This window comes from Neofelis nebulosa, chromosome 7 (genome assembly GCF_028018385.1).
Source record: "Neofelis nebulosa isolate mNeoNeb1 chromosome 7, mNeoNeb1.pri, whole genome shotgun sequence".
Classification (NCBI taxonomy): domain Eukaryota; kingdom Metazoa; phylum Chordata; class Mammalia; order Carnivora; family Felidae; genus Neofelis; species Neofelis nebulosa.
Genome location: NC_080788.1, coordinates 26,792,184 through 26,819,130, shown reverse-complemented (window position 1 = coordinate 26,819,130; position 26,947 = coordinate 26,792,184). Strand labels below are relative to the sequence as shown.

Below are 26,947 nucleotides of genomic sequence, written 5' to 3'. Positions count from 1 at the left end.
TTCTAGTGTTGATAGATATGGCTGTTGGCAGAATCTAGTTGAAACTAGCTTGGTGTCTGCTTCATAAAACAGGATTTTTTGCCCATGTTGTATCCAAATTTGTTAACTAATTCTTTTAGTTTCCATAATCTAAGATAGACACAATTGATTGACGGATGAGTACTTATTGCCTATACTTTGAACTTTCTGGAAGCCTACCTAAATAACTATGGCACCACCAGCCCAAAGGTAACCTAAAGTGTAGTGGTATAATGGCCTTGTCTTCTAAGGGCCTCCTTATTTTTCTCACTACAAAATCTCCTTTGGTTAAAGACTGAATCTCTATTATATGCTAGTGTCCTAGCCCAGGGCCAGGGCAGAACATATGCTTTCCCATTCTGGAAGGACTGTGAAAGGCATCCTGCTAGATGCAGTGGAAAACAGACATTTAGGTACTTCCTTTAATTTCATCCTATCCAGAGAATGAGATACATATGTGGAAAAAACAAGGAGGAAAAAAGTTGCAACAGAAGGTCTAAGACAAATACAAAGGACTTCAGGAATTCAGAAACAGCTGGGATAATCCAGAAAGGCTCAAAGACAAGGCGGTATTTGAATTTGAACTGAAAGAATTAGCATTTTCAGTGAGACTGGCTTATCCAGACAAGTTTTCAGTTGGAGGGGGAAGCATAAGAACAATGGCTGAGGTAAGACAGAGGCTGGGTTACACACACACCACACACACACACACACACACACACAAACAGACAGGCAAACAAACAAACAAACAAACAAACAAACAAAAACATGTGTTCTTACTGGTCCTGAGGTGGAGGTGGGAAAGAAACTGTCTACACTGTCTCACCAGCCAATGAGGCTGCCCTCCACACCCTCTTTACTGTGAATGGTTTAACACACAAATTATTAGTAAATGGATTTGTGATGGGATAGACAGAGAAAGGTGAGCAGTTCATCCTCACACTGTGTAAAAAAAATGAACCTTGTTGCATTAAAATAATAAAAAAAGAAGTCTAGAAAGAATACATTTACTTAAACTCTATCCATGGACTGTTAAAGCACCCATGCTCCACATATATGGCAAAATGACACTGAACACAGGGTCTGGGGCTTTGTGACACCATTGGCAAAAAATCCATATGTAGACTTTGATGTGCTGGGGAGAAAGACTCACCTAGAGTGAAATGATCTTTATTTGGCTTTTGCATTTAACTATATGTATTTAGAAGTGATGACACTTTCTGGAAAAAAATAGTCAATGGCTCTTTTTCTTCCAGTAATTCAAATTTTGCCATCAGTCATTTCACATGACTAAAAATTTTATGCACTTACGTAGCTTCCTTTGTGAATAAAAGTCAGGAAAAATGATCTTAGCCTTTGTTAATGAGAGCTTGCTTGCTGACAAGTGCTATTTTAATAACAAAAACTGTCTTATTTTTCCTTGCCTCATTCATGTTGTGCTAACAAGCCCAGCTTGTAAGTTACCATTAAAAACATGAAAATTTACATTTTAATAGTTTAGATTGGTTTGATTGTTTCCTTATAGAGAATAATGATAAAACTAAAAATACGCTACACATATACATATATGCTTCTTTGAGCATAGAAAATGGCAAATGGAGAAAACTTGTAGCACTGAAAACTGTGGGGGGGGGGGGGCACAGAGATCCAGTGAGCTCAGCAGGACTCTGGTAGATGAGGTTCAAGGAACAGAGTAGTTGGAGCAGATGCTGCAGGGCACTGGAGCTCTACCAAGCTCACCCAAATTCCTACTGCTGTTCTAGCTGGTCTTTATTCACCAAGCCAAGGGGCTTTTATTGCAGGGTATTTTAAAAGCCATCTGGTGGTTTCTGAGAATTATTTCTCATCTGTTGGTAAGCTAAATAAGGTCACTTTATCCTTTTCACATAAGTCACATTTTCTGCCAACTACTTACTGACATTGTGGTCTTCCCTTGATCTTAAATCGTCTGTGACATCTTTCTTCAGTTGTATGGATCAGAATTAGGCCAAGCCCTTGAATTAGTGATTTTGAATCAGGTTCCATTTATCGCAGTGCACCCATTTATCTTGAATCCTCTTAAAACAACATTTCTGATCTGAAACCTTGTTTACAGTAGTTATTTTATTATTTTGAAAATTTGTTTAAGAATACTAATGAATGACACACAAAGCCATGTGTTCTCCCAGATAAATGAAACATTTTCTATTCAAGGTTCCTGGATTCTTTCTTGCCTATTATTATACCTGCATTTTCATTTCCTTTGACTAAAAGCAGAGTAGTGGCTTCCACTTCACTTGAGGATTGTACAGATTGATGGATCATAAGCCAAATGCCCTGTGGCTTATTATTCAGAAGTCATTTCATGTCTGATACTATCTGCCATTGCGATGGAGCAGACAGGACTACTCCTGTCATCACAGGGAGAACATGGCAACAAGTATAAGGGTATATCTGGACACACCTCAGCCATAGTTGGACACAGGTAATCTTCATAATCAGAGAGAAAAACAGAGCTCACGATGACAGCTAGATCTGTTATTTGTAATGTTGTGACTGTGTGCCCTGCCTCACAACTAAAGATTTACCAGGATGTGTTCAGACAAAGGCTATAATTTAAGCACATTTTGGGTTCCCAAGAGAACTCTCACTGAGGATTAAAACTCAATTCAATGAAATGTGCCCAGTTAATAGCCACTAGAGGGATGTGCTACATTAGCATAGATAGCTCCATATATTTTTAAATACATTAAAAATATATTTGATACTCATGTGATCAAACCACAAACATTCAAAGTATGTCTCTCCCAGTTAGCAGGGTCAGCCATAAGCAGATGTGTTCAGATACAGGCTATTAGACACTGAGTCTGAGAAGCACGTGCTGTTCGTAGCATAACTGGATGGGAGGGACCTCAGTCCTGCCCATTGTTCATTTACAACCCTTTCCTTCCATTCCAGTTCACAAAGCCCCAAGAACATTTCACATAATGTATTCTGATATCCATTTGGGTACCAGCCCCCTCTGATCCACACATGCTCTGAAGGTTTGCATAGCTTGAAGACAAAGAATGCTAGTAAATGCATTTCTTGATCAGTGAATATATATATATGTGTGTGTGTATATATATATATATACACACACACATATATATATATATATTTTTAGAATCAATAAATGAATATTCAATGAATTAATTTTTTTTAATAAAATGCAATGCTTAAAGAAACCACCAACTTTTCCAGAATGCTTGTCATCAGTTTCCCAACAAATTAAGCAGGAAAAATCTTTAACCAAACATCAGAATAAACAGACCCTGGTTCTATTACCATGCACCCAGCATTTTTCTGGGCCTCAGTTGTCTAATTTGCGATCTGTTAGTGGTGGCACTTATATCTCTTATAACCAAAACTTACTTAGGGGCTTAAACCAACAACCATTTATTATTGCTTGTGAGTCTATAGGTCAATGGAGTGGTCTTGCTGAGGTGGGCCAGCCTTAGCTAATTTTGGTTAAGCACACTCATATGGGTGCTATCAGCCCCTAATTAGGGGCTGCCTCACCTACGATGACTTCAGCTGGGATGGCCCATCTCTGCTCTGTGGTCTCTCCTCCTTCGGTGGGCTAGCATGCCTGGTTTCTATGGTGGCTGGGAAAAGTCCCAAGCAAGCTAGGAGAAACCACAAGGCCTCTTGCCTCCCAGACTTGGAACTGAAAGGTAACTTCCACTTAAATCCCAAGGAAAAAGCAAGTCCCAAGGCCAGGTGAAAGGCAAAGAATTTAGAGATTTTAACTCTGATTGTAGGAATTGAAAAGTCATACTGTAGTGTGATGTGGACACAGAGAGGAACATAAATATACCCATTTCTTATAATCATTCAAGCTATCTTCCAAATTTTAAAATCCTGTCATTTATCATGTGTTCCCCAAAGGATTTTCCTGTGGCTTTTGGGCCTTGGGATGACTCCAGAGGATGCATCTTTCTTACAGAGATTACATTCTTTAAATTTTTAAAAATATTTATTTATTTTTGAGAGAGACAGACAAAGTGCTAGTTGGGGAGGTGTAGAGAGAGAGGGAGACCCAGAATCTTAAACAGGCTCTAGGATCTGAGCTGTCAGCAGAGAGCCCAATGAGGGGCTTAAACTCATGGACCATGAGATAATGACTTGAGCCAAAGTCGGATGCTCAACCTACTGAGCCACCCAGGTGCCCTGTGAGATTAGTTTCTTTTAAATAGACTTGACTCCTTTGAAATGTTGATGTATTGCCTCATATTTCACCTGATCCTAGAGATTATATTTAGCTAAAAGCCAGCCCCTCAAAAAATCAACCTTTGCGTGCAGAGAGTGAACTGGGAATTATTTTGGGAAAATACTTTTCTTCCAGGGATATGATCAACAGAAGAGCAACCTTAGAAGGTGAGACCTAATTATTATTTCATTTTCCACCAACCCATCTTTTGCCATTAAAAGTCCTGCTGGTGCTATGTCTGAGGCTGGCATGAACCAGTTCTCAGGGCTGCTTTGGGGCTGTGTTAGAGGCTGTATGTTCAATTTACCTTGCTTTTCAGAAAGGTGATGAACATGTTAGTTGTTTTTAATAATGTTAATTAATAGCAAGACCTGGGTCTGACACCACTTGCTAAGCAAGCTGACTTTACTGCCAGACTCCTAGTGGGCCTCTTGATGAAACTGCTGTACTGCCATTTTGTCCCCTTTTATCCCAGACACTTGATTGATTGCTGTTAGCCCTTGCCAAGATTTATATCCATATTCCAGTGAAATCTCACACACTTACAACACACACACATCCTATGAAACATCTTCTAAATTTTCTCCATTTACAGCTTTTGTCCTCAAATTATAAGGAAGACCCGTTGCTTCTCCAAACACCAATGCTTTCCTGCTTCCATTTTATTTTAAATTGCCCTTAATTTTTAAAACTATGATTCTAACTTTCAACAGTTGTTAAATTTTGTAGAAGAACAGGGTTTTTGGTGTCTTTTCTCAGTGACTTCTTATTGCCTCTCTACTATTTGTCTTTGCCTTTGCTTCTGGCAAATACCTGTTTTTGGTTAAGGTTATTAGTGAAAACCCTCATTGTTCACCATGCTTATCTCGCAAAGTGCTATGGCTGTGCTCACACTTGATCTTGTTGATAGTCTGAAATCAAGGAGTTGGCTAGGCCATGCTCTCTTTGAAGGTTCTAGCAGAGAACTGGTCCATGTCTTTTCAGCTTCTGCTATTGCAGCAATCCTTGGCATTCCTTGGTTTATAGACACATCACTACAATCTCTATCACTACCATCACATGGCATTCAATCTGTGTGTCTCTGTCTCTGTGTCTCTCCTCTTCTCATATTTAATTAAGGGCTTACCCTTCTACTCTAGTATGACTTCACCTTAACTAACTACATCTGAAAAAGCTGTATTTCCAAATAAGGCCACATCCTGAGGTTCCAAGAAAGACAAGAACTTTGGGAAGACACTATGCAACCCATTATAGGCCTCTTTATTTGACAAAGTGATTTTTATCAAAGTTCTTATAAGGTCATCATGCAAAAGACATTTCAATGTCTCCTTTCATCATGACAACAATGGTCTCAGAGACAGTCTATGATTGTTTCCATTTTACACATGAGGAGATCCTGGGCAATGGCTCAGGTATATCTAACATCACATCCTCTAGAATAGGTGCTTTTCCTTTTGTAACTTCAGTATTCTGTGCATGGATTATATTCCAGTTTCTCTACTATAGTTTTATTTTACTTCTACAAATTTCTTAATGTGTTATGATTTCTATAATGTGTTTATGTTTAAGGAATATTTTCCTTTCCATAAATATGGGGTTTCTTTCATTGGAGAAGAGCTAATAACTTGGTTTTCCAAAGTTAGGAATATTGTGAGAAGTGTGAGAAAATGATCAGAGCCCAAAATGATAAGAAAAAACAAGGTGCATTAGTCAGCGTTCTCCAGGAGAACAGAACCAATAGAATGTATTAACAGTGAGGTTTATTACAAGAGATTGGTCCATGGGATTATGGAGGCTGGAAGGTCCCAAAATCTGCAGGTGGTCAGCAAGGTAGAAACCCAAGACAGTCCATGGTATAGTTCCAGTCTTAGTCCAAAGACCTGAGAATCAGGAGAAACAACTGTGTAGTTATCATCTGAAACTGTCAGACTCAAGGCATCAAGACTCAATATTTCATTATGAATAAAGTTGATTTTTCAATTTGAAGTCCTGCGGGCAGGACAAATTCTCTCTTACTCAGTCACAGGAAGGCCAGCCTTGTGCTCTCTTCAGGTCTTCAACTGATTGGATGAGGCCAAACCCACATTAGGGATGGCAATCTGCTTTACTCAATCCAGTGATTCAAATGTTAACCTCATCCAGAAAAAAAACCTCACACACATCTAGAATAATGTCTGACCAAACAGGGGTGCCTGGGAGGCTTGTTTGGTTAAGCATCTGACTCTTGGTTTTGGCTCAGGTCATGATCTCAGGGTTTGTGAGTTTGAGGTCTGTGTCAGGCTCTGTGATGACAGTGTGGAGCCTGCTTGGAATTCTCTCTCTCTCTCTCTCTCTCTCTCTCAAAATAAATTAATTAATTAATGAAAAATTATATATATTTGACCAAATATCTGGGCACCGCGTGGTTCACTTAAGTTGACATTCAAAATTAACCCTCAAACAAGAAAAACCCACATTCTGCATGTTTATCATACCTGAGACACTGCAGAAATATTAAAATAGCAAATGTTTAAGTATCTCATGTGACCTGACCTGAAAACTTAACCAAAGAAGCCTTGGCCAGCCCATGGGGGCTGAGACATAGCCTGTGCCACCACAGTCACTGCACAAGTGTTTGTTGGGCTATTTTAATACTCAAAATTGCCTTCCAGAATGATCCACTCTTAGCCTTCTCTTTCTCTCTGATTCTCACAGATCATAGCCTTAAACAATGGTTAGGGCAAAAGAAGAAAAGCCCTTCCTTTGATTTCCAGAGCAATCTTCAGCTAACTAAGAGGAGAGTTTGGCTGATCATTACAAAGCCCAAAAAGCCACTGGCCATTTCAGGAAATGGTTTCTTTCATCTTCACTCAATTTCCTCAAAGTATTCTGAAAACTGACAGGGCAACAGGGAAGAATCCTTGTTGAGAACACAAGGAGGATGTTCATCTTCCTGCTGGCTGCCACTTTCCCACAAAGGTCAGCACAGGAAACAATCAATTAAGCCATAAGGGGCATTTGAAAATTAGTCTCCATTTGTCTTGGCAATTTCTAAAATTAATGCACCCCAGAATAGAACAGAATAGAAAAAAAAATAATAATGAGAGAATGAGAGTCCAGCTGCTCTGGAAAATGTAGCTGAACTGGAATGAATCTAACAAACCAATGTGTGGTTACATGGGCCCTGGGGTGCATGTGGGGCTTGTAGTCTTAATTTTCATTAGAATAAAGCTTTTATAAAATAGAGATGCTAGAATGGTGGGAACTATACAGCTCATGAAATGTATACCACAAACACGGCTGCAACATGGTGACTGCCCAGCATGGCTTGAAATGCAGAGTGTTTTTGAGAAACTAACATCCAGTCACTGCCTTTCTGAGATTGCACTCTGTTCAGCTGGATTGGATGGTCTGTTCTGTAAAATGGCAGAGGAAGCCAAATATAACAGGTGTTAACTAGCAGAACTGCAGAATCTAAACTCAAGGGTTATGCATAGGTTAATAAGAGGGAGGCCTTGGGTCAGGGCAGGTCATTGAACTCTGAAATCAATTTTTCCATTTGCCAATAAGAAAGCTTCCTGTGCTACTATAACAGAATACCACAAACTTGTTGATTTAAAGCAACAGGATTTTTTCTTTCATAATTCAGGAGGTCAGAAGTCTGAAATCCAGGTGTTGACAGGGTCCCACTCTCTCCAAGGCTCCATGGGAGAATCTTTCCTTGCTTCCTCCAGCTTCTAGTGACTGCTGCATTCTGCAGCCTGTGGCCACATCACTCCAATCTCTGCCTCCATCTTCACACCATATTCCCTCTTCTGCTTGTGTCTTCTCCCTTTTGTCTGACTCAAATTTCTCTTTGCCTCCCTTTTATAAGGACAGTTTTCATTGTATTTAAGACACACACACACACACACACACACACACACACATCACCCGGGATGATCTTATCTCACAGTTGTAAACTTAATCCCAACAGCAAAGGCCCTTTTACCAAATAAGACAACATTCACAGGTCCCAGGGACTTGATGTGATATCTTTTATGGAGCTGTTTTTCAGCTTCCCACAGAAAGGCTGTATAAGGTAGTCTATGAGACCCATCCAATTCTGACATTCTAAATCAATGAAAGCAACATGTTATTGATTCAGCATTCCTTTGAAACCAAGACAAATGGAAATGCATGCTAGGTCTATAAGAAGGGCATCCATGGGTTAAACACTCATAAACTTATGACTCTGAAGAAGCCCTTCAAAATAAAAATAATTATGACATTCAGTGTAGAAACGCCACATGCTAAATAAATGCGAAGAACATTTTCATTCTATGAGTTGCATTGCATTCTTGGCAGGGACCAGTAGATGGTAGACCAGACACACACACATCTTGGTTGCAGTTCTCTGCATCAGAACCTTCACACTGTGGTTTCCCTAGACTGGAGTCCCATAAACCTCTTGTTGTCTGACAGACAAGGGACTTATCTGTCCAGTACAAATATCACCTCAACCAACAAGCCAACCTGGTTCTCATAGAAAATTAAGTTCTTTCTTAACAAAGTGACATGTAAATCCTTTTAATAGCAAAGATCACATTTCCCTATCATGTGAATGTAAAAGTTATTCTAATTATATCACTTAGAACAGCATTTCTAGGCTTGCCTTCTGTGTTTTAAATTGTTTGACTCTTAAAATATTCTAAATTATATCTCTTTGAACATCACTTCTAGCCTGCCTACTGTGTTTTGAATTGTTGACTCTTTCAGGTTCAATGAATTACTCAGAGGACAGAACAGATTTCTTATACAAATACCATAGAAAAAGTTTTCTGCTGGCTGCCCAGACCTGTCATCTCCTGGGATACCTTCATTATTGCACTAGGTTAAGGATGAATTATGTAACTCATTTTTTATACATACCAGCATTAAACTCCTGCTATGTGGTGGGCACTGTCATTGTTGCTGTGTTGTCAAAATAAACAAAGTTTAGTTTGTTTCCTGAAGAATCTACAGTATAGTTCAATCAAGGTAGAGCCTGCATACTTAAACATTTGCATGAAAACTGTATTTGTTTTCAATTTTTTAATATGCCTTAAAAATCAACATAAACCTACCCCACTAAATACTTTGTGATGCTTTGCTCAATAAGAAAGGGAAGTCTTCCTTTTATATAACCCCAAGTACTACTAATAGTCAATGATATTACTCCAAACAAATGAGAATAAATAGTAGCCAACATAGCCAATTAGTTTTAAAAAATTGTTTTAGGAATCATGATCATATTTAACTTGATGTCTTTAGGAATCATGATCATATTTAACTTGATCCATACATTGGTATCAGTAAGAATTACATTCTTCTACCATCAACTTTGAACATGTACTGTTAGGTAAGACTGATTATTACTTAAAAATAGTTGAAGGTGCACATATTCTCAGACCTTCAAACATAGTGGCTCTTCCTGGAACTTCAGATTATAGCCTCAGCGTGACATTAAAGCACTTTACAAACCAACCCTTATCTATCTTTTCAGCTTCACTTCCTTCTACTCAGTTTCTAGCCTTACCTTTCATTTATTCATTACACACATACTTGCACATGTGTGCACTAACACACAAACATACACTCCTAAATGTGCCACCCTAAATACTAAATTTGAACCTTTGCAACACCACTTACTGTCAGGTTAGTAATTCATTTGAGATTCAATGTTCTTATATGTGTGATACCAACAATAACTACCTCAAATTTTGTTGTAAAAAGTAAATGCTGTAGTATATATTTACAAACATATTTTCAATAAAGGCTCTAGAATAACCTGAAATAATACCCACTTCTTAGTCCTCAAGCCCTTGTGCAATCCCTTGTTCCTGAGTGTGGATATAATCTATAATTTGCTTTTAACCAATTGCATACAGTGACCAGATATCACTCCCATTACTATGATAATAATGTCAACTTCACCAGGACATTCTCTGTGGCTGCCTCTGATGAAGCAAGCAGCCATGCTAGATGGGCCCATGTGCCAGGGACAAAAGGCACCCTGTTGTCATAGTAAGAAATTGAGGCCCTCCATTCAACAGTCTGAAATAAATTGTATGTGAACAATAACCCCATGAGTTCAGAAGTGGAGCTGTCCTTAGTCAAGCCATCAGATGAGAACCCAATCTTGGCTGATACCTTGATCTCAGCTCTGTAGGAGGCCTAACCAAGCTGTGCCTGGACTTATATTCCTCAGATTATGTGAAATAATAAATAAGTACTGTTCTAAGTCAATGAGGTTGTGGTAATATGATTACATAACAATAGCTAACTAGTTGACAAGGTATTACAAGAAGGAGGTAAGCTCAGTGAAATACTGGTTTGTGTAAAAGTAGAAAAAGAATCTAGAAATGTGGGGCCTTTAGGGATAGTGAAACTGCTTCTAAAGTCAATGATAGAAGTAGAATCATAAAAGATGTTGAGCAACAAAACCCCATTAAGAATTCTCACTCAAACCTGGTGACTCCACACATAATAAACCATCAGGTGATATCGTTGTCTTTAAACAAAGCTTTTTGTTTCATATGGCTTCAATGTGGCCACGACTAAGCAGAAGCAACCTGCACACACTATGCCACCCTCAAAGAAGGTACCCTGCCAATGCCTACCACACTGGAGGACATAAAGCATCATAGACAAGAAAGAACTTCCAGAAAGCAGTGCCATTCCCAGGAGCTTCCTCCTCTGCCATGGCAGAAACACTGCTCAATGTCTGCCATTTGGTACTTCATGAGGTTGGATTCCTGAAGGTTGTGTACAACCTTGTCTTCTCTTCTCCAGAAGAGATTTTTTATGATAAAATTCTGTCTCTACTTCCCTATCAAAAAAGTGGATAAGGGTGCAAGAAACCAGATATCTCATGGTTTATAAATCCCTAGATACATGAGTCACACCAGACTGGAAAGACTGACCTAAGCATTTTGCACATTGAGCTGGACACAGCCCTTGATAAGAATGTGGCTGTTTGATGAGGACAGTGGTAAATGCATTTGGTCTATATTTCAAAAATAAAGTGAGCCTGAATATTTGGTAGCCATGGGGTTGCACTTTTGTAGAGATGGCTAAGCGCCCACCAGAAGCCTACATTTTCCACTTTGTAGTATAAAACTATTGCTGGGAATTGATGAGCATGTCCCATGAGAGAAGTGGTATTATGAGCTGCTTTGAGTAACCTCATAGAATCCTCGAATAAGATGCATACCTGAGTGTTTATGAATGAATTTCTAAGAATCAGAAGAATGCTTCAAAGAAAAGGTGATGATATGCCAAAGACAAAGTTTATTTATTTCACAATATTAGAAAATGGACTGGGGTCATGGAAAGGCCTTTTATTGAAAGACAAATAATGTCTTTTTTTGCATGTAAAAGTCTTCAGATCATGAGGCAGCTCAAAAGAATATCATCCAGCCTTTCAGGCCCCAGACAAGAGAGGGAGGGAACTGTCATCACAAAAAGTATGACTGGGGATGAGTGTGGTAATACGTTCTCATTTCTAAAGGTAGAATGAGAAAAGCAAGGCTGTATGAACTGAGGTCCACTTTTTCATATGGCTTCAATATTGTCCTGATTTATTACACATGACCCAGATTTCTTGTCCACGCCCTGAGGCTGACTAATGGGCAGAAAAAACTCTGTGAGGTTTCATTTGCATGAATTGGTACAGCCTGAGAGGAGGTGTCAAAATTATTTTTCGATTCCCACAACTGTGAAAGAGGAAAGTAATTGCTATTCACCAGAAAATTTGTCCTAGAACTCCTGAATAAAATGTTCAAGCTCTAAGATCCACTTTAAGAAGGTAACATCTTAACAACCAAAGTTCAGAGTAAATATCCATAACTGACTGCAAACAAGACAATTTTGGCATCTCTAGAAAAAGGTCTTCAGCATATTTAGAGTGGTTATTGCTTTATTACTGAGAGAGGAAAAACCCACTCTCCCGTACTGAATCCAGAAGAGAGAGGTGCTAGCAATGCTTTGCAGACTGCCTAGTTAGTGAGGAACAATCAAAATTTTTGACCAGGCACAAAAGTCAGGGATTTATCAAGCTATAGCACCAAATCAAGACTGATAAACAGACTTCCTTAATTAAGCGCACTCAAGTTTGCAACACCACTGGTGCATTTTCCAGCAAAGATAAAGAAATCAGAGACTGGGTAGTATGTTAGTAACTGTGTAATTAGCATAGTATCTCCTTCCTCACCTCTCTACAGTTCTAAGTAGACTGGACTAAGAAAAGAGGGAGAGCGGGTAGAAGTGGTAAAAGGATAGAAGTATTCCCTCCTTGGCTGCCAAGCCTGATGCAGTGCCACCAAATGCCTCTGGCTACTGTCGGCTTTGACCCTAAAGGGTCAAAATGACAGTACCAAGAATGTTGCTATTAGTTGGGACTAGGGGTTGTGACAAACACACAGGAAGCCTCCCATTTTGGATTATCTCTGCTTCAAATGGTTGCCTAGGATACAAGGGAGCCCAGATTTTGAAAAACAACACTGACAGTGAATGCAAGATCAGACATTTTTCAAGTTAGTCAGATGGAAGAGAAATTAGAATGCAGCAGTCAAGCCCATTTTCCCAGTGCTTAGGGAGGTCCTTAGGGGAGAGGGCCTTGCAGTTTCATCTTCATTTGCAAAGTGAAACCAGTTTTAGCAGGCAGTGGGAGACTCTAAGCTACTATGTTTGAACACCAAGAGCATTAATTGGATACTTCTCTTTTCTAAACTCAGAATAAAATGTGGCCATTTATCATTGAGACATTTACTTCAGTCCCTTATTTCAAAGGCCCTAGTTTAGTAAATAAACACATCCTACCAGTTCATTCCATTTCTGGCTTCCTGGGATGTATCTAGGGTCACAGCTTGCTCAGGGCTGACTAGAAACAGGTTGTAGCTTCTTCACTTATACCAATTATTGTGAGCCTTAAAATTCTCGCCAAATTCAATACTTTGGCAAATACTAAGACAAACAGGACAAGGATATGAATTGGTAACTGTTGGTAACAAGCATAATTCCATTCCCAAAGATACAGAAGAAATTTTGCTGATGTGAAACTTACATATTTATAAGACTTTAAAAAAAATGTGTTTCACTCATGCCAAAGGATGCAGTCTGATTGAACAGAGGAGAGAAGTATAGAGGTCATGTGTGGCCACTCTAGGGGCCAAGGAAGGTAACCCCAAAATGTACCATTTTGACATACTAATTATTTTAAATAAAGTTACTTAACAGAGAACCCATGCAAGGACACTCAGACCTTCTGTCCCCCTGAAAGAAGGAAACAAATCTCCCATGTGAAATTACCCTCCCTGTTCCAGGAACAAGGAACATCCTTATCGCCAAAGATAGGAAATTAAGTGCCATGAAGGCTACATAAACAACTCTTGTTACTTTTTACTCAATTTACTACCATTGCCCAAATTCTGTTTAGAATTCCTTGCTAATTGAAGCTCCCAAAGTTAAGTTTTTTGTTTTGTCCTGTCAATTGCTCATGAATTCATTGGCTCTTTATCTAAAAAGTATAAAAACTGTCTGCCTTGGTCATTTCTTTAGGTCTTTATTTCATTATTGAACCACTGTGTGCATGTAATAAATTTTTGGTTTTTATTTCCTGTTAATCCATCTCACGTAAATTCAATCTTAGTCCAGCTGGAAGACCTTGAGGGTACAGAGGAATTTTTCCTCCCCTTCACCGCAGTCACTTGCAGTGATGAAAGACAGATACAGTTTTAAACACAACCATAACTACTTGAAACTGTTCCAGAACAGCCCCTGTGATACATCAAATGCAGTGATATCTCACCAACAAGAAGCAAAACACCCAAATGATTTTTTGTCTCTTTTATATCGACACTGAAGGCACAAAATTTGAACTACATTCAAGATGCCAAGAAAATGTTTTGTTTTGCAAAGAAGGTGGTATAACTGGAAACTGGACACTTCCTCTTCTCCTCAAGTGGAGGATGATTTCCCTCCAGGGAGTCTGCATACCTAACTTCTACCTCTTTGCTTCCTTGTTTCCCCAATGTTTGCAAAACTCTTACTCCTCTCTCTAACTTGCTTTTCTTTCTGCTTCTTCTGGGAAGCGCAGGTTGGATCATCTTCAAAAGATGGAACTACTAGTATGATCAGAAACTGTTGAGGATGTTTGAAAACAGACTTCTGTCCAGCAGACCCACGAGCATTTGAAGAAAGCACAAATCTTCAGGCATGGTTTGTAAACGTTCCGACCTCATTCCTTCAGTGAGTGGATTACTGGGGCATTTCACTTTTGCACGTGTGTAACATTGGTGCATATCTTCTATAAGATGTTGAAGCAAATATTACTGCTAAATAAGATCTACTTTTCCTGATTACAACTGGGATGCATTCAGATTGTGTAACATTTGGAAGACTTAGCAAAGTATAAAGAAGGAAATTTAAGTCATCCATAATCCTACCTCCTGGAATAACTATACTTAACATTTTAGTCTAGACCCTGCTGGTCTTCTCCTCATATTCATACATATAAACCCACTCAGGCACACACATTTGCATGGAGAGGAGAGAAAGGGAAGAGGTGGCTGTGTGCATACAGTTGGGATGTCTACATTAGGCTTTCTAACAGAATTCAATTCTTTGATACCCAGCAGAACTATAAAAGTACACAATATTTTACAGTCTTTAAATGCAATGCATTCATTTTATGGATGGAGAAACTGAGACACGAGACCTACAGCAGCTTTTCACAATGAACCAACTAGGTTTGGAGGGAGGTAGCCTGCCTCTCAGTACAGTGATCTTTCCATTATGCCATGAATGTCTAGGACAAGTGTTTCATCCCAAATTGACACTAGACCTTGGAAAAATCACAAATACAAAAGTTCAAAAGTATTATACATTGTGAAAAAAGCATCAACTTGCTTAAGAGTTCTAAGAGAAGATCCATGGCTCAAGGGTATACTGCATCCATTTAGCTATTTTTGCGACATCTAAGGGACAGGACTGCAAGTTTGCAAGAACAGGAACAGAAGCAAAATTATTTGATCAACAGTGTGCATGCCTTCTTTCAGTCATTTATTTGCCTTAGGATTTGCAGTCTCATTTGCTTAGAGGATTGGAGCAGTGGGGTGGGGTGTGGGCAATGTCCTATTTAAAGTGAGGAGTTTTGACAACAATGCTTTAGCTGTGTGCTTGCTGGAAAACAATGGAATGTGGCATTCAGAGCCATGGGTGTCATCTGTCTCAGAAGACAGAGAGCCTAGAGAGTGAGAGATTAGGGAGCTCTGATTAAATAAAATACTCTTACTATAGTTCCAAGGTAAATGTTTTTCCCTTTTCTTTTTGGAAGTATTATAATTCATCCCCTTCAATGCCATGGCCTTTGTCAGTTCCACCTCGTATTTATCACACACTCCTTATCATACCCAACTAGGAAAGAGTTCCTGCCAGTTCATCACATTAGGAAATAGGACACTGTGCCAGTTATCAACTAATTGCCTCTCAGCGCTGAGTTTGTCCTTCATAGCCAATTCATGGAAATGGATTTGGACCCTATATAAATGTTTCTCAGCCAACTGGTAGTAAGTTTGTCAGCAATGGATGCTGTAGAGACACTGCAAAGGGTTTGTTTCTTGGTTCTGGAACTTTCTGTCTGAGCAGGTTTCTGCAGCGTATGCTGCTTCTCCAGCATCCATCCACCTCTTTCAGCATGGCAGCGTCTCCAAGGCCTGGTTCTCAAACATGCGCAGCTCTTCCAGTTGCAGGCTCCTGCAATACACAATTTCCCCAGTGTCCAGCTCCTGCAGTGTGGGCAGCTCCTCCCCAACCTGGCTCCTCACTGCACAGCAATCAATACCACCCAGAGCGAGCAGCTTCCTCAGTACCCACCTTGGGTGATTTTATAGTGCAGTGACTCCCTAGTTGGACACCTCCCAGTAAAGAGATTTCCCCAGTGACTTGGAGGGGATTTCTGACCAGTTCTACTGGTGCAGGACCACACGGACTTCTCTGTCACCCAGGGATCCATAGTCACAGCCTCTTCAACAATTATGCATCTTATCCCTGGGACCACTTCCTTGGCTACCTATCTTTTATCTACTATTCTTGTATTTTTCAGTATTCTCTACTTATTACTAGCCAATCCCTCTTTACTCCAATCCTGTTAGAGTTAGTAATTCTTTATATTAAACTATCCTTGTTCAAAGTACTATACAGCCTGTGTGTCCTGACCTGACCCTGATAGATACAGGTATCAAGCTGTTAGAGCCCTGTGGTTGCAAACAGGATCTATTTAACTAAAAACAGAAAAAGATTAGTGAAGGCTATTGAGCAGTTCACAGAATGAAGGGGAAGACTGGAGGCTAGACTTGGAAAGGAGAGCAACTTCAACAGATCTAGGGTTCTACATGCCAAAGTTGTTGGGAAGCCCTGACTTGGGTCAGGATCCCTAAAATTGTAGCCTGAAATGGGGGACTTGAGCAGGTGATATATTGGGGCAGTGCTCTCAGGAGCAGGAGAGTAAGGGAAGCAGAATAGGGCAGGGGGAAAAAGCTAAGCAAGGAAGAGGTTTTAGCTGGAAGCAGACTGGCCCCATGTGGGTGTTCTGGAGCATGGGCCACATTACAGAATGTTCCACCTGTGGCAGAGGGGCCAGCATTTTGTACCAGTTGTCAGTCACTGGCTGTACTGGGAGAGTGATATAAAAATTCATAAGTAGGGTGGTTCCATTCAGTAAGGGATGTTCCCTGGAAAGGGGTAGCCATGAGCCCTCAGCCAGCAACACAACAGTAGCTTTCTCCATAACGTATCTATCATAAAAGAAGAAAGGAGAGAAAGAACCTCAAATGAACACAGACTGGAACATGAGAATCAAGACACAGGCAAACCTCACACAATTTACAGCCCTGTATCAGCCAGCTTTAAAGTGAAACACAGGAAGGAGATGTCAGGAACATACAAATAGCTAAAATGCCTCATAAGACTTTGTTGTTGCTTTTATCTAGATGAATCCAGGTCCATCCAGTTCCAAAAATGTCATGTCTTCACTAAGCCTTAGATCCTCTCAACTGGCCAGATCCCAGCATAACACACTACAAAATGCTTCTTTGGTTGGAAAGGGGAGCGGTAGGGAGGAAGGTAGTTCAGTTTGTAACATGTTTTGATGTGTTCATGGAATTAAAAAAAACTAGGAATATTTCTTTTATGTATACATCAATGCTTTCATTTTTCTTGAGAGAAGCTTGTAGTTGAATTAGTGCTCCACATTCTTCAAATTTATGTTCACACAGAGGTTGTTTGTGTGTTTATTCATTGTTTATTTTTTACTTTGTCCCCTTCACTCTTGACAAGCTATTCTGCAACATTTTGGCACATAGCATAAGTTTAGGTATGTAATATTTTAAATAAATACTATGAATTTCTTAATCCCTAGGACTTGGAATGAAGAATTCAACAGGATAAGATCAAGACAGATTGTTCTGGAAGTATGCAAATGAAAATGATGTTGCTTTCCAAGATGAACTGGAGTGGAAATCCAGGAAACATGATCCGGGAAGAGCTTCCTGAATCCTGATAAGGTCCAGGCATCTCCCCACCATTGCAGCCTCTTTCTCCTGTCTGTGATAACTACCCTGCCTCTTCTGTAAAACTGCTTTGAGGTTAAAAGGTCTTTCCAATTTTTGTTAAGAATTTGTTCCATTGAATTTTCCACAGATAATAAGGTTTATTATTTTGATGAAAAAATTCATTGCAAAGACAATTTATAAGTGAATCAGTAATAAACTTAAAATGAGTTATGTATTTTGCATTTAAAATCAATTTTGCAAATATTCATGATTAGTGAATTTTCGTCTTAAAAAAAGACTAAGAGTGGTGTGACTGGATGGCTCAGTCACTTAAGCATCAACTTTGGTTCAGGTCATGATTTCGTGGTTCATGAATTAGAGCGGGCACTGGACTCTGCGCTGACAGTGCAGAGCCTACTTGGGATTCTCTCTCTTTCCCTCTCTCTCTGTCCCTCCCCCACTTGTGGTCTGCCTCTCTCTCTCAAAATAATAAACTTAAAAAAAAACTCTGTATTGATAAAAACAGACTAGCAGAAAGAAAAAAAGACATCTTTTCAACCGATAGCAAATTATAGTGTTTGTTTTTTTTTATAGTGCATTGGGGAAATAATACAGTTATTTAAGAAAAGTTATTTATAAGTTATTTAGGGGAGCCTGGGTGGCTCAGTCAGTTAAGCATCTGACTTAATTCATGAGTTCTAGTCCTGCATTGGGTAAGCACCAGCCCTGCTTCAGGTGGGCACTAGCCCCTTATCAGGTGAGCATGAGGCCTGTTTCAGGTGAACACAAGCCCCACTTCAGGTGAGGCCTATCTCTCTTTCTCTCTCTCTCTCTCTCTCTCTCTCTCTGCCTCTCATGGGATTCTCTCTTTCTCACTCCTTCTTTCCTTCTGCCCCTTGCTCACTTGTGCCCTCTAAAAAAAGAAAGAAAGAAAGAAAGAAAGAAAGAAAGAAAGAAAGAAAGAAAGAAAAAGGTTATTTAAGTGCTTGATGTTGAGTGGGGTTCACATTAAAAGCTATTTTAACATTTGCCAAAAGCTTGAAGTGGTTCCATCCAAGTATGGACAACACTAGTCTTTTCTGAAAGTCCCTCAAGTGGACTGGTATCTACTTTTAAGTGCTTCCATTTTGACGGTGTCTTTCTCTCTTTTTCTTACAGGAATATTTGAATTGTAGCATAAAAAAAGAAAAGGAAAGTATTAACATCTCATCAAAAGCAGTCCCAATTGTTCCAAATGTTAGTGAGGTGCTTTTTCTTGTCTAAGGTTTGAGCCCACTTAGCTGCAATGTTTAAACAACACTGTATCTTTAAAATCCATAGATACAGAATAAAGACCACCATGACTTCAAGGATATATAGAAAAAGACAGAATAAATTAAAATGATGATATCTTTAATGATCAAAAGATATAGTTAGTAATAAGCAAGATTTGTGTGAACATCTGTATATCACAGTAAGAATTGCTAGTTCTAGCAAGGCTTAGGAAAAATATGAGGGAGGGATTTCAAGGAAGTCTGAACTATGATAAATATAATGACCAAAGGATTTTTCCAGAAACCTAGTTTTTAATCCCTGCAAACAGCCAATGTCACTTTAGTTCACTTATTTCGACGATCACTTAGCAGTATTATAGAAGTATGATCATGCAAAATTAGTCATTTTCTGGGAATGGTACATAGGAAGTAAATGCCACCTTCCCACAGAGAATGCTCTTCCCTTTAAAAGTATAAATCCAAGTTGACATGTCTAAATTGGCCAGCATTTTGTCTATATGAAAAAAGAAGTCCACATAATGTTGTAGCTGTCTAGTTCAATTCCCTACAGAGAATTCCAGTGGAGATAAAAGCTGAAAGTATGCTTGGGTTGTTTTTCTGTTGTTTCTCAAAAAGAAGCATGTAAAGTGCTATCATCGATCAGGCTGTATTTTGGCCTCCATGACTACCTGGTTGCTGCTCAGCAGACAGCAAATTTCTGTTTTGTCTTCTTCTCTTTTCTTGTTAGTTGTCCAGAAACAAAAATCCTATAACCACACTTCTTTTACCAAAACAACAAAAAGCACATAAAGGTAATTTGGGTTGACCCTCAAATTCCTTGTCAAACTGCTGGTCTAAACCTATGTGATGTCACAAATGGGTGGAACAGAGACTCATCTATTCTACTGAACAGCTTTCAGGGGATGTACAGAAAAGAGAGAAATTGACTCCCTGTGCCCTTACCACTAATAAACACCACTAACCAACCAGAGGAAAACTCACACATTCCTGAAACTTTGCCTCCAACTCTTGCTATCATAGTGAAACAACTTCCTATCATTTCAAATTTTCAGAAATACAGATATATGTCTAGGAGATTTTTGATGAATCCAATTCCTACTGTATGTTAGCTGAAAGCCCCAGTCCAGAGACAATAGCAAAGACCTACTTAAGAATTTTGTTGTACAAATAATAAAGAAGAATCAAATCCATGCATTCATTTGTTCAATGAATTGCAATGATTCGTTCATTAATCCTTTCATTACCATTTTGCTATGTGCAAGGTAAATAGCTAAATAAACTTTTCCTTGAGAGCATTACCAGTAGAGTGGGTAGGTGCTATAAAACACAGTTACCAGTTGTTGTGAACTACAAAGAAAACAACAGGGTGCCAAAAGAAACCATGGGGGAACCTACCTTATATGATGTGGCATGTAAGCCTTCTGGGGACAGATGACAATGTCAGCCTCAGTTATTGGTGACCCTTTGAGGAATCAAATTTAATGGGTAAACAGAGTTACATTGGCTTTAGAAAAGGAATATTATTTGATAAACTTTTATGAACAAAATAAAGAGAAGGTGGGATGAGGACTATTGATGTATCATGAATAACTAGGTCACCAGTCTAACCAGAAAATTGTACAATATTGCACATGTACCAAGATGGTATGCAGAGGTGATGATGTCTGGAATTGCCCTTGAACATTCTGCCATCATGAGAAGGGCCAAAATGAAGCCCCCTGTTAGCCACATGCTCCACTCATCTTTATGTACGTTGAAAACCTAGCAAGGTGAAGAGGAGTAAATGAGGATAATCAAAAGAACTAGGAAGCAATGTTCTTTATTATTCAGCATGCTTTCTGAAATGTGTGGGTCAAAGGACACTGGGGCAAGCTAGTCACCTTGACTGTCCCACCAAGGCAGGCAAAAGCTAGAAGATGAAATGTTCCTTTCCTTCAAGAAACAGTGGGACTGGGGTTCCTGTGAACAGTAGGATTCATGGATTAAGAGGAAGGATAAGAAAATCTGTGTCAATTTACCAGCTTTAGATAAAGAGTCCAGAGAATCTAGTATGTGTAACCACTGTGCGTTGCCTCGCTGTGCCCCTTAAACTTAATGGTCAAGAACTACTTCATCTGTAAAAACTTTCACTTTAGTGGTGTGTGGGTGGCTCAGTCGGTTAAGCATCCGACTTTGGCTCAGGTCATAATCTTGGAGTTTGTGGATTCCAGCCCTGAGTTGGGCTCTGTGCTGATGCTCAGAGCCTGAAGCTTGCTTCGGATTCTGTGTCTCCCTCTCTCTCTGCCTCTCCAAGTCTCACGCTCTGTCTCTCTCTCTCTCTCAAAAATAAATAAAAAACTTTCACTTTAATAATTATAGTTATAATGGCCACCTTCTTCCTGCAACTCACCCTAGTGAACACTAGGTGTTTTGATCACGTTTGCCCACCTGTTTAGAAGCCATTTGCATTAATACATACATACATACATACATACATAAGAAACCATTTGGCTCCTCTATACCACCACTCTCCACCACACTCCATGGGCCTGATCCTTTCTATTTTTCTCTCCTGGATCCAAAATCAACACTTGCATCTTGAAGTAAATATACTAAAATGATTTAGTGCTTTTCCAGAGACAGTAACTTGGTTGGTCATTTCTCTGATTAGGGATAAACAGGTGCTCTTATCTGTCAAATGGCTTTTTGTCCTTAGACAGCAGTGAGGGCTAGAATTTGTTGTTTCCACATCAACCCTGAAATTATGCCCTTAGGAGGAAAAGGATGCAAATGAGAAAGGATGCAGAGAAGGTGAACAGGCAGGGCAGCCTGTCCAGGCCAGCACATTTCCCCACCTTCCAAATGAGTCTGAATTTCATGAGGTCAGGCATGGGAGATGGTCCATTGATCTATTCCATGCTCTTTAAAAAGAAAGCTATCCTACTGTGCTGCAAGGCAACCCCACTGATTGATTTCTAGGGCACTGAACAAGGCCTCCCAACGCCACCTGAATATCTGTATTCCCATCTGAAAAAAATATACTTTGACATTAATATGTTGTCATTGCTGTGACATAACACTGACAACATTTAAATACAATTTGTTTTAAGTTTCCACTTTGCCATGGTTCCAACTTTGCCTTTGCCTTGCAGTAATTTAGCCAGGCTTAGAAAAGTAAGTAAAATATATATATATTTCATCCTTTGAGCTTATCCCTTATTGAGGGAAAAAAGAGTAATGAGTCACCCGCCATTTAAATTTTTGCAGTGCAAAATATGACTTCTCAGGAGACCAAACTAAAATATATGAATTCCTTTTATTTGCGAATCACCAGCAAATACAAGAAGTGAAAGGGGTGTCAGATGTATTTCAGCTAAATCCACTTATTTTGCAAAGAAAATAATCTCCGAAGAAATTAATTTTTTTATTTCTCTTTTAGGGTTTACTTTTAATTAAAAAATCCTTCTCAGTTCAATAATCATTAATTGAGCATTAGCCAGTAAATATTAATTGAATACATCTGGTCTTCACAGGGACTACAAAGAGTACAAAATATCTGACTGAAATGTTTACCAAGTTTAGTCAAAATATCTATTCTTCCTCTCAAACAACAGACTGAAATATTCCCGGTCTTTCAAAAGTGGCCACGTTCTATCATAGGCACCCACATAAATATGCACACAAAACCGTCAGTGCCCAGAACTGCTTTTCTTCTCTAGTAAGTCTGTGTTAGTCAGATCTATCCACAGAATAAAGCTTAACCTAAGAGTATGAGCTCTGAGGCAAACTCATGCACATCCAGACAAGACAGTTGGGTGGTCACATCAGAAATTCCACCATACCAGCGTTATACCAGTATCTGGGGAAGCTGAGGATATGCATATGGCAAATGTTTAAAAGGAAGTTTGTGGATTATGGGTAAGAATTATTCTGTAAGACTCCAGGCAGCAAAATATAGGACCAATAGATAGAAGTAAAACAGAAGCAAATTTCAGCATCATGAAAATTCTTTATTAATTCAAATTGTTCAAAAAAATAAATTTCCCCTACAGAAAATGCTAAAGCAGAAGGCAGGTGATCCTGTCAGGGATATTTTCTACCCAGGGAAGGGGCACTGATGCCAAGGCTTCCACCAGGTCCAAGCTACCTTTTAAAAATAGGCTTGCTGCTGGGAAGCAATTTACTCCAAGTTATGGACTAAGATGGGGTCAGAGCTGAAGTTTCAGCATCAAGGGAAACACTGTTTTTTTCTTTTTCCTTTCTTCCTTTCCTTTTTTTTTCTTTTTTCTCTTCTTTTTCTTTTCTTTCAGTCTTTCTTTTTTTCTTTTTTGTTGTTGTTGAGAGGGAAGAGGCAGGAAGATAAAAGATAGGGAGACTGGTTCCATAAATCAACCTGAGCATTTTTTTGAAACTGATATTTATCATAAATTCCTGGCTGCATCTGACAGGTGTGTAAAAACATGACTCATAAGCACATGACTAAATCTAGGAGACTTGTGATTGTAATCTAAACAGGTTTTATGCAGCTTAACGGTTTGTTTTTGAATTAAATGATAGAATCTGATGTTTAATTTTAATAGCAAAAAAACTTATTTCAATGGAACATTGTTTTGTTATCATAGACTTATAAAAAAACCCTAATTGGTTAAATGGTCAGAGTTAAGAATCCAGCCAGCCCAGTACACTGTGTGAGACCAAACCATGTGGTGTTTTGTGTGATGATCCACTCAGGACTTCCCTGAGGGACCTACGAAACTACAGAGTTCACTGCACTAGCAATATAAGAACGTATGTTTGGTGAAAACTCCCATCATCATTAAAAGTACAAAATAACATTCCCATAAAGTAGTCTTCCATTTTCTGTCAGTGAAGACACACTTGCCCATGTATTATTTGCCTTTATTGGGAGAAGAAAATATTAAACACAAGAGAGCAATAGCAAGTACCCTCATCCCTAATAGATTCCAATTTTGTATCATAACCTTCTCATCTATTAAACTTGAAATGTTTTATTTATGGCTTCACTCATCTGAATTGTATTGAGGCATTGTCCTTTGCCTCATTAGGTAAACTCCAGAATATTTAATGTCTTTTGGTGGCTTCCCTAGAAATTCAAAGCCCTATTAGTACCCCACACGAAGAACAATGGAACTATAGCTAGGACTGCCAGAAAGCAGAAGAGCAGAAGAGAGAAATATAAAAAACAGACCTAAGGTATTTGTCCCTTTACTGAGAGGAGAGAGCTTTGGGGCTATGAGATTCATCTATTTTCTTTTTTTTTAAATTTTTTTTAACGTTTTTTATTTATTTTTGAGACAGAGAGAGACAGAGCATGAACGGGGGAGGGTCAGAGAGAGGGAGACACAGAATCTGAAACAGGCTCCAGGCTCTGAGCTGTCAGCACAGAGCCCGACGCGGGGCTTGAACTCACGGACCGCGAGATCATGACCTGAGCCGAACTCGGCGGCTTAACCTACTGAGCCACCCAGGCGCCCCGAGATTCATCTATTTTCAAGCACACATAGTAATCAATGAGACTGGCAGAGTGGGGTGGCAGAAGAAAAAAGTTACTTCCTTACAACCCCACAGCTGGTACATGGATTCTACTTAGCATGGGCTCCTGTTTCCTATCACTTGTTGCTCCTTTTGGGCAGGCACTCATCAGGAATGATCTCTGTGTCATCCTCCCTCCACCTATCACTTAACACAGTAATTCCATAGGGCTCATTGAATTGCTTTGCATGTTAACACATGGAACTATTGACATTCTAGAAATCTCAGGGACCTTCTGAAGCTGAATTGGGTCCTTCTGGGCAGGGACTGTTTTACAACATGTGGCAATGACACAGCGTGTTAGTTCTAAGTGCCCGTGGGGCTACCAGCTGTTTGCCAAAGAGACAGTTCCCAGAGCAATATGCCATGACTTGTAGAACCTGCAATGTGGAATTTTAGCCCTGCCCAGGAGCCTGGTCAGCCAGTGAGGAGGTACGCTGACAGGTCATGGGATACGTTAAAACAGGTAACCACCCTGCCTGCCCCTTCTGGAGACAAAAGTAAAGGATTTATGTTTGAAAGATTCAAATAGTCATAAGTTCTCCTCTCCTGATAGTTCATGACCAGAAGTGATTCAATACTGGAAATTAATAAAAAACCAACTGGATTTTAAATTCTCCTTCATGCATGCAAATTTAAGTACACATTTATCTTTTTATATATAATTTTTAAAAACTTTTAATGTTTTATTTATTTTTGAAAGAGAGAAGGGGGGATGGAGGAAGGGCAGAGAGAGAGACACCCACACACACACACAGAATCTGAAGCAGGCTCCCGCTCTGAACTGTCAGTACAGAGCCTGACATGGGATTCAAACTTAAGGACTGCAGATCATGACCTGAGCCAAAGTTGGATGCTTAACCGATTGAGCTACCCAGGCATCCCTAATGTACACATTTAAAAACTATGTAGTTTCCTCGGTTCTTCATCTCTTGGTTTATAACTGCAATGAATTGTGAATGTATTATCTATATTGTACCATTTAAATTTAGAACATTGATAAAATATTGTCATTAATATGACACTGTCTGTCCATACATACTTTAGGGGAATGAATTGGAAGGGGGAAGATTGTTCTTTCTCCAATAAGCTTTGACTGCACAGAGCAATAACAAGTTTTTGATGCTAGAAATAACAGATACTTGGGGTGCCTGAGTGGCTCAGTTGGTTAAGTGTCCAACTTTTGGTTTCCCCTCAGTTCACCATCTCAAGGTCTGTGAGTTCGTCGGGCTCTGCAGTGCCAGTGCAGAGCCTGCTTGGGATTCTCTGTCTCCCTCTCTCTCTGACCCTCCTTTGCTCACTCTCTATCTCTCTCAAAATAAATAAATAAAGATTAAAAAGAAAGAAGAAAGAAATGATACTTAAGCAAAGAGCAAACCTTGCACACCCTGGTGGTTGATGCAGAAACCTACACTCTCTGTGGTGCCATCTGGTGGTTTGATAACCTAACTGTGTCTCTTTACAGAGACTAAGGGCATTTTATCGCCAGGTAGGCAAAAGCTTTGCATATGGTTGCAAATCCTTTTACTTTGCATAATTACTTAACACTGTTTCAAGACTACAGTCTTGGAACACATGTCTTCTCTCTTGACTATCTAAGTTAGAAATGAAAAAGGATATTTGCTAACTTCTTCAGACTTCTTGACATGGTGAGAAACATGTACTTGGTATTGGTTGATTCTAGACAGAATTTTAGCCTTCTTTTTTGGGACTGGTCATGAGAATAAACACATAGCTACCTCTTCAGCAGAGCCAAAGAGGATGTGGAGTTTATTTGCCATATGCCCTGTTAATATCAGTTTTTAGACTAGATCCAGATGGTCTGAAAATAACCAGACATATTTATATCAACACAGCTTTGTATCTCTGACAACTGTGGTGCACGTTGCCAAGGAGGAAATGAAAGGGACTCAGTCCTACCAGGTGAGTCACCCCTGTGCATGTCACTACACATTGGGGACAAAGCCACCATGAGTGAGGACAGCAAAAGAAACACTACTGGGAATCTGGCTTTAGAAATTTTATAAAATAGTGATAAAGACTTGATTTGTGAATACATCCTCATTCCATATTTATTGAACTATATTTTCAAATTGGAATAAAGGTTGAAGTTATCCCAGTTATCAATAGCAATTTAGAAATTATAGTCCAATATACTATTAATGTAACTTGTGGAGACTAACGTAGTGGTGGAGACTATTTGCCCACCAAAATCCATTCTCTCAATGTTCTATATAGTAGTGTTGCAGGTGGGAGGTGTCTGATAAATAGGAACTTGTTTCATAGACTCCTTTCCATCTGGTTGTAGCCCTGAGACTTTTCTCTCCCTGAGAGAAATTTGG

At 39.3% G+C, this 26,947-nt stretch overlaps 1 protein-coding gene and 1 long non-coding RNA gene across 5 annotated transcripts in view; both read right to left on the bottom strand.

Moving 5' to 3' along the window:
• Window positions 1–26,947, bottom strand: part of GABRG3 (gamma-aminobutyric acid type A receptor subunit gamma3) — a 732,437-nt gene that overhangs the window by 615,357 nt on the left and 90,133 nt on the right. The window lies entirely within an intron of this gene.
• On the bottom strand, window positions 13,796–20,309 carry LOC131516198 (uncharacterized). The gene is made up of 2 exons (XR_009263940.1): window positions 19,742–20,309; window positions 13,796–16,003 (listed from the first exon to the last, which is right to left on the bottom strand). It is a non-coding gene; the product is annotated as an uncharacterized LOC131516198 (long non-coding RNA).